Raw genomic sequence first — 7822 nt, 5'->3', positions numbered from 1 at the left:
CTGATGAGACTAGAAAGCATTGGCATTTTGTATTAGAATCTCCCAAGAGATCCGGCCTAAAGGTGAATGCTTATGAAGATCCGTATGTGTTTGCTGCATCCATGAATCAACCTTCTTTCTTCAGCATCTTTAGATGACGACGATTATTGGATGGAGATTAGTTAATATCTCTCGACTGAATGCTTGCAGCACTTATACTTGTTTATATGTTTTCAACCTGCTACCTTGATTAAAGTTATTTTTTGAGTCTGTGTATACTTGTTCCAACAAAGAAAAGAAAGATGTCCATGTAGTTTCTTACTTTCTGGTCCTTTAACTGGTAATTAACATTTTCATTCATTTATTTCATTATTTGTGAAAGCTTTACATCTTATATTACTTTTGTCAGTGACCTTCAGATCTGCTGTTGTATAACTTAGTTGCACTTTTTTTTTGCAGAGTGAAGGTGGTGCAGCTGTCTGGGTTCCTACACCAGGGAGAGAGATTTCTGGAATACGGGCTGGTTCTTTCTACAACCTGCCTTAGGGACAACACATAGCATTTTATCCATCTCAAACTGGGCATCCAGCCTTTGCTGGGATATATCACCCAACACGGACAATGGGAGGAGCACCTGTTCACCCTCTGCTTCAGCAGTCTCAAACCATGGATGGAGCTGTTGAAATGGTAGGACCTCCTGCAGGTGTTTATCAGCAGCAGCCTCAATGCACACAGGTGAATTGGACCAATACTTACTGAAATAGAAAGAAGTTTCGTTATATTTTTTGGAGTTCAGAATGCTCAAGTATAATTATAACTTAGAATGGTGTGAATTCAGTACGCATGTAAAACTTTTCGTGGTTTTTGACCTAACTATCAACTCGATTAATATAAATCGATTTACTGTTTTAAACATATTTTGAATTTGGATTGAATGGTGAATGTTTCAAATGAGCATCTATTAAAGTTCAGTTTAGTGAATTTCAAATTTTATGCCAGTCAGAAATGTGAATCAAATTTTATAAATTGTAATAAATTTCAAATTTCAGGCCAGTCAGATGAAAGCCTAGTCAGATTGGGATTCAGACGAATCATACTTTTAAAAAGTATTCAGACCATATAAACTACTGGTGGAAACAGACGATTAACTTTTATATTTTCTAATTTAAAACTTTAGAAACCACTGTTAATGTCAGTGTTATCAATTGACTGTCAGAGAAAGTAGTATTTTTAAAGATATCAACTTCTGTGAGACACAGTCGTTTTGGAAAAAACCACTAATATATTACACCTAATGATCACAGTTGTTTTTGATGATATTACCTCTTCTATTGCCAGTGGTTTAACTTCCATTTTACACTAGTGTCAGTGAGCCTATCTTCATCACCAGAGATGACATTATCATCCTTTGGTTGTTCGTCATCGGAGAATACCTCCAAGGGAAAGGTAGGATGAAGAAGGCCTTGCTCGTCACAGAAGTTTCCAAAAAGAGAGACCAGATAGCTCTGAGTGTTCTTGCGAGGTAATTTCGCCACCTTCGCAGAAGACTCAAGCATTTCGTCCATATCCTCGTTCAAGCCATTGACCTCATTTTGAAGGAGAAGAATCTATGTGCGTGACTCATCCCTTTCACGAGAAAGGCGGAGAACATGGCTCTTGTGACGCTCTTCGGACTCTGAAAAACCAAACATAACTTCATCAGGAACTAGAAGTTTGACATAATCAATGATATTTGGCATCGCACCTAAAACTACCTTCCATCTGCAAGATAGTGGTATTCAAGGTTGGTTGAATATCAGTATACAAATGATACAGCTTGGAGATCATTAGATCCGATTCGTGAAGCTGGAAACATAACTCGTGATATGCATTGTCCCAGCCGTTACCATAACCAGACTTCGAGGTATCTTTGTTGCATTGAATGACAAGAGCACCCTTGTTTTTGCGAGGTTCGATGGACTTGGCTTGAGAGGAAGATTTGATAGACTTCGGGCGAGATGAGTTATCTAGCTGAGCCTGAAGGAGTTCCACTTTCCTTTTTAGATAGTCAATCTCTTCGTTTAAACCGGCTACTTTATTACGAGACCTGCGAAGATCATCCACAACCTTACTTTTGCTATTGATCACGTGCTTGTAATCTTCTGCCATTCTCTTATAGGAAACCAATGAAGAGAAGTGGATACTCCTCGAAGTAAGGAGAGAATTGTTGACTCGTTGAAGTTCCATATTGAGACGCTCATTGTCATCATGAAGATGGTGATGCAGCTCCTCATTATGAGAACAATCAATGGACAGACGATCAACTTACAAAAAAAGAGTTTTGACCTTCTCGTTTAAAATTGTGTTCTCAGACACATAACAGTCATTCTGGGTCACGAGGTTCACTTTCTTGGCACGAAAATCTTCTAACGAGGCAGATGCTTCAGAGGCACTCGTTTGGCGTTGCATGCACCGAGCTTGACGAAATAAGAAATAAGAAAATAACAGAAATGAAAGCAAATGCAAAGAACTAATCTGGCAAGGGAAGGAACTTACTCAGGAGCTTCTCTATTTTTTGACCTTGCTTGATGGAATGGTCTCTTTCCTCTTTAATCTCTTTTGTCAAGTTCTTGATTTGAGCTTCGTCCTTCTTGGCCTTTTCGCGGATAAATATAATTTCTACGAGACTGGCCATATGACGATTGACCTCCTGTAAGTCAAAGAACCAAAAGTTAGAAGTAAGCCTCGGAGCGAGATGAAGGTCGAACTAAGGAAACACAAAGGATTCACCTGGCACATTAAGGCGGAATGTTGCTGGAGAGACAAGTTCATAGAGGCGGCACCACCGAAGAATCTTGGGAAAGAAAATCGCTAGAGCTAAAGATCACCAAGGATTCTAAGGCACGGGACCTCAGAGCTAGATCTTCACGGTTTTGTCATAAACCTCCTGGAGAAACTTCATGTCATGGTCATAGATGAGGTTAGACATCCCTGACGAAGCCGCTTGCTTCTTCTTATCGCTGGCAGAAGGGTCCTCAGTTGGCTTCTTGGGGGGCTCAACCTTGGGAAGAACAGGAGGATCAATTACTTTGGGAGATGCGATCGTACGAGGCTGAGAAGGTTGAGGATTGGGAGGAGTAGAGAGGCTTGTAAGTATGACAGATTTCGGAACTGCGGTCAAAGCAGCTAGATCCAGGACCTTCCGTTGCCTCTTATACTCGCCTGAAGGAGGGGCACCAGTCTGCGAAAAAACAAGATTAGTAGGAAGATGGCTAAGAGTTTGAAACAAGCGGGGTAGTAATGATGACGAAGTAGAATACCTGAGAAGAAAATCATAGGCGAGATGGATACCTGTTTGGGAATTGAGGACTTGGTAGTTACTACCATTTCCTTGCCCGTCCTGAGAAAGCCAACGGGGGGCATTACGAACTGAAAGAAAGGATAAACATGAGAACTAATCAAATCCCGAAACAGGGTGGATCGTAAGGAAGGAAGTCATACCTCGGCTGGCACAGATCACCGAAGTCTCCAAGGATCACAATCAGCGAGATAGCAATGTTTAGGAATAGGGCCCTGGCGAGGAACCCCTTTCTCGTCGAAACCCCAAACAAATGGGCCACCCACCACCAGAGGAAACATTTCCCATCATTATCATTAGAAAGGAGAAGCTGGGAATCCACATATAACAAGAGAGCTTCGATCGGATCCGCGACATTCTTTCAAGCAAGCTCAATGCCCCACTCCTGGTGCTCTCTCATACTTGTGAACTTCGCCGAATAGTTGGCCACGAAGGAATCCACGTTGAAATCACGAGAATCGAATTCTTCAGCCACGGATGGAACCTGCGAGACACCATTACCAAAACGGACTTTAAACTCGTTGGAGATGCGAATTGCGTTACCAGAGAGTTGAAAAGCCCCGCACTTTAGCTTTCCAAGAATCTCGAGGAAGATGGGTTTGGAAGTATCATAAAGGGGAAAAGTTAATCCAAACTCAACTGACCAATCGTGACGATCATCTTGTTGGTAGTCCAAGTATCCGACTGAATCCGCCTGTAGTTAAGCTCCATATCCTGAGTAGCAATAACAGGAGGACTCACAGAAGATTCAACAGCAGGAGTTAGGGTTAAACCCATCTTTTGAAAATCTGCTTGGAAATCCTCAAAGGATTTAAGAGAGATAGTTACTGAGACATTCTTGGAAGCCATGATAATGAGAGAAGAATAGGGGATAAGAAGCGGAGCGACAATGGCAGAAGAAAGAGAAAACACAAAAACAGATAAACGCAGAAAGGAAGAAGAGGGAAGGAAATCCCAGACTTAGGTCGAGTGGAATATAAATAGCACATGAAGGACCACTGGCTTAATGGGTTGACGACACGTTCGAGGTATACTAACCGACAATAATCGGTTACCCAGAGAACGTGGACACGTGGAGGCAGGGAAGTGGAGAACGTGGCGGCTAGGGAATCTGAATCGGTTCTTACTCCATTCTCGTATGATTCGAATAGAATAATAAAAGGCAAAATGTAGGTACACGAATTAGGTTCTCCACATGTCGGACATAAAGAGAAGAAATAGGGATAGAAAATCTCACTAAAAGATCCCAGTCAAAAACTTGTCAATTCAAATGTCAGAATTATCTCGTCGTCGATCGGCCCTGCGAAGTACAAAGAGACTGAGTGCGGAAGCAAGGAGACTCGCACCAAGTTGAAGTATCCAAAAAGATATCAAGGAGGAAGTCGAAAGGGACGAAGTAAGATTACTTGGCTGAAAAGACAATCCACGAGATAGATAAATTATGGAGCAAGAAAGAGACAGGTGTCCCGAAAAACCCATGTGAAGTTAGCGAAAGAAAGGGAAACACTTTATGGAAAACGGTCTGGGCGAAGTGAAAAGAACCACCGCGAGAATGTGACAAGATAAAATCAGCTGTGTTCCATTAGAGTTAGATGGTTTTATAAATACAGGTCCTTGGACAATGTTTTGGGGATCGGATTTTTGGAGAGTGGGAGAGCTTAACCTATGGAGAAAGATTAGGGTTTCCTTATATTCAAGAACTTGTATCTTTGTTACTTTGAATGATTCATCAATAAGAATTTTCGGTGCTTGCATTACTTAATATGTCATAGATCTAGGTTACTGTCACTTTGGGTTGGATTTCATTATACTTATTAACAATTACGGCCGAAAGAGAAGGAATAGGATTAAACAAACTACAGTTCAGAACAAGGATTCCAATGTCCTCTGGTTTAACAAAGGTTTTAGAGAAGAGATTATCTAAAACTCCAAAAATTACCTGCTCAGTTTCACCCCTTGCACTTGCCATTGAAAAATCTTGAGGTATGTCATGCAGGGATTGAGGCGCGTATGTCTCTTTCCCAAGTCCAGAAACTTCAAGAATCTTACCCATAAAATTAAACCAAGACTCGCCGTGGTAACTTATCTTTCTTGCGTTTGCTAGGAACTTTGGCATGAAATTTTGAGGTTCGAAGGTGGTTTATAACATGCATAATCAACAAGGTAAACTTTGCAAGGCCGACTCTTCCAGTAAGTTACTAAACCAAAAAGCATGAGAACTAAACAAACCATAACACAAACAACATTTTTCTGATGAACATGATAGAGCAAAAGCTGATTATACATATCTTCAGGATTTATTCGCCGTGCAGCTTCAATAAAGATTACAACACTAACTGGTACGAGAAATAGACTGATCAATAGATGACTAATCAAGTAATGGTAAATGAACGACACATAGGGTATTACCCTTTGATTCTCTTCTGTATCAGTACGAACAATAATATTTTCAGTATCATCTTGGCTCATGTTGTTTCAAAACTCAGAAGATATCTGGAACAATGCACAAAGTTGTGATAAATGAGATTCTAGCTAGCTAGCTATGGTCATACCATGTGTATATATACATATTTACATGTCAAATGAAAGTATGTAATGCACGTGTTGCATGTGGCTTGTCATATCTATAATAATCTACATACCTCGTAAACGTGGTTGGTCTACTTGTCATATATATGACCACATGTGACCATGTGATTCTACACAATCGGAACATGTTGTGTCTGTCAGTTCAACTGAGCTCTCTAGTACTGATATCATGAATGGTGCCTGTCAGTTAGTATATACTGTTACATTTTGATGTATACCTTCCCTCAGTAACGCAAACAACAAGTACAACATCGTGTTAACCATGGGTTGTCATGGCTAGACTTGTTGTGTGATGGGATGTGAATATTTCTTTCGAAGGAGTCACGACTAGTACTGTTTGCCTACTGTCAAACACACCTAGGCCCTAATATAATCGATACCCAAGACCTTTAATTCAAGCATTCTTAACTGGATCGAACATATATATATGACCAACCACTTATGTTCTCGTTTATGCAATTATTGCCCTGAGGCTGAAACCACCATATTCATTCATACAAGATTTGGCACCCATTTCCACCAAAATCAAGTTTACAAGATTTGGCACCAATTTCCACCAAAATCAAGTTTAAAAAAGGTGCTTATATATCCCTTGGAACAATCTTTCAGATGATATCATGTTGGAATTGGAACCAGCCTAATCTTCCTGACCTTGTGAACCTGTTGTGCAATCTGCTGGTCCGACCATCTGGCTATCTAGACCTTTGAATAAGGGTATTCAACAGGAAATCATCGATGCCAAATTGATATGCTTCTACAAGTGCAAGGTTACTCATCCATCTTATGAAAGAATTTACTAATAAACGAAGAACTAATAATTGTTTTATTAATCAATCTTTTGCTTGCATGTTGTGATTACGATTAGTATGTCAAACATATAATTTTCAATTGTCTTTTTCCTTTATGTCAACATACACACAACTAGAGAATAATCATAAGCACTTGTAGCATACGAGTCCTTCATATATTACACTTCTTCCCAATTTGCATACCTGCATCATTCATCAACATCATCTGACATAAGCAGAAAAGATGTTGATTAGTTAGTACTCGGCAGTCAATGGCAGTCAGTGCCCCAGCACTTATAAACTGTGGCAACATGATCTGAACCCATAGTTTAAAATAACACTAAAAATGAGCACAAATGAAACTAGATATACCTTCAAATAATCCTGATGATAGTAACATATCAGCTTCGAGTTCTCTCGCGAATATATGAATTTCCTCATCATCCAATGCATCAGGGTTTGGAGAAGTTGGTTTTGAAGATCCCTTACCCACTTTTCGCCTTTTAGAGCACTTGACGGGTCTCCTATAACCATGTTCAATGTAAAACTCAACATCTGGTAATGACTTGAACCTTTTCCGTATCCCGTCCCCTTGGTCTGGTTCAAGAAAGTACTGCAAAAACATACATGGTCAAGTATAACAAAGTTAAGATTTACATATGAGCTGCACGACCCATCAAATAGAGAAGTAGAAGCAAATCATGAATATATTCATATTTACCTTGACTATGTGACCTTTAAGAACGCCTCTTTGTCTAACTTTATAATCAATACCCCAACCTGGAGGCAGAACAAAAGGTTCTGGCGATTTCTTCTTTTTTGTAGGTTTAGGTACCGGCAATTTCAGTGTGGCTTTAGTGCATACTCTTCTTGGAGAGGCTTGAACATTTTTACCAGATATAGTTCTTGATCTACTTCTGCTTGATTTCTTCTGGCTTGCAATACGGTTGAAAACAACTGCAGTAGTAGGAGGAGTTGGGGAACAATCACTTTGAGCGACATCAAGTGAGGCTGATGCCTCGAGCAGCTGTTCCTGAGCAGGAACTTGTTTGTTGTTCTCTAGAATAGCACTCAGATTATCAGGTAAATTTGTATTTTTCTCTCTTGCAGAAAGGTTGACCACAACATT

The 7822-nt window shown here is 40.1% G+C and overlaps 1 long non-coding RNA gene across 3 annotated transcripts; it reads right to left on the bottom strand.

Annotated features, from left to right (window-relative positions):
- Positions 1 to 289: 289 nt before the first annotated feature.
- LOC113326656 lies at positions 290 to 5831 on the bottom strand. 3 transcript variants are annotated; one of them, XR_003348452.1, is made up of 9 exons: positions 5256 to 5831; positions 3961 to 4030; positions 3460 to 3800; positions 3310 to 3387; positions 2749 to 3199; positions 2515 to 2668; positions 1734 to 2435; positions 1303 to 1654; positions 290 to 734 (listed from the first exon to the last, which is right to left on the bottom strand). It is a non-coding gene; the product is annotated as an uncharacterized LOC113326656 (long non-coding RNA). The 3 variants fall into 3 exon arrangements; XR_003348450.1 differs by having other exon boundaries at positions 3961 to 5831; XR_003348453.1 differs by lacking the exon at positions 3961 to 4030.
- Positions 5832 to 7822: the final 1991 nt, after the last annotated feature.

The sequence above is a fragment of the Papaver somniferum genome, unplaced genomic scaffold (genome assembly GCF_003573695.1).
Source record: "Papaver somniferum cultivar HN1 unplaced genomic scaffold, ASM357369v1 unplaced-scaffold_10, whole genome shotgun sequence".
Lineage (NCBI taxonomy): Eukaryota > Viridiplantae > Streptophyta > Magnoliopsida > Ranunculales > Papaveraceae > Papaver > Papaver somniferum.
This window is presented reverse-complemented; position numbering and strand designations above follow the sequence as displayed.